Raw genomic sequence first — 816 nt, 5'->3', positions numbered from 1 at the left:
ATAAAGTGGCACCGAAAATAAAGCCGCCAGCAGCCCACTAGGCCAGGACTGGCTTGCGTCCACGTGAAGCTGCCCTTTGCGACCCTGTGGAGGTCCCCGTGGGTCCCTTTGCGATCCCCCCCTGCCCACTGCGCTTGGATCTCCCGGTGCAGGTAACAGCGCCATCAGCACCTCCCCGGGCATCTTCTCCAAGACCGGGCAAGAGGTCCGAACCCCGGTGAAAACACTCCCCAGCAAGACCGCCCCGCAGGCTCGGCCGCCTGTCCCCACGGAACGCGTCTCAGAGCGTCTGTCGTTCAGAGACACCCCTGACCTCTGCCCAGGAGCCAGGCCAGCCCACAGGCCCTGCTGAGCCAGCCGGGCCGAGCCTTCGCCTGCGCGGATGTAGAATTCGCCACATTTTGGTGGGAAAGAGCGCGCTTGCCTGCGGGAGCAATTGTTGAAAATCTTTTCATTCTCGTAATTGCTGGAAGCTTAAAGGTGAGACGATCACGTAATTTATCAGCGAGACTAAAACGCGGCTGAGAGTCGATGGCCGGGGCCACTGCAAATATTGTTCTTAATCATATCAATGCTCATATTAGAAAATAAAAATGGCCTAAATTCAACGATCCAAAGGTTCACCTTTAGAAGCTAGAAGTAGAAGGAAAAATAACTCCGAGTAAGTAGAAATTAGGAAATAATAAAGATAAAAATGGAAATCAATAATACAGACGAAAGAAAAACAACAATATTATGAATCCAAAAGCTATTTGTTAAGATAAAATAATTTATAAGTTTTCACCAGGCATCAGTCCTTACTTGTAAACGTCACGA

Source organism: Pteropus vampyrus, unplaced genomic scaffold (assembly GCF_000151845.1).
Source record: "Pteropus vampyrus isolate Shadow unplaced genomic scaffold, Pvam_2.0 Scaffold604, whole genome shotgun sequence".
Classification (NCBI taxonomy): Eukaryota; Metazoa; Chordata; class Mammalia; order Chiroptera; family Pteropodidae; genus Pteropus; species Pteropus vampyrus.
Note: the sequence above shows the minus strand (reverse complement) of the source record.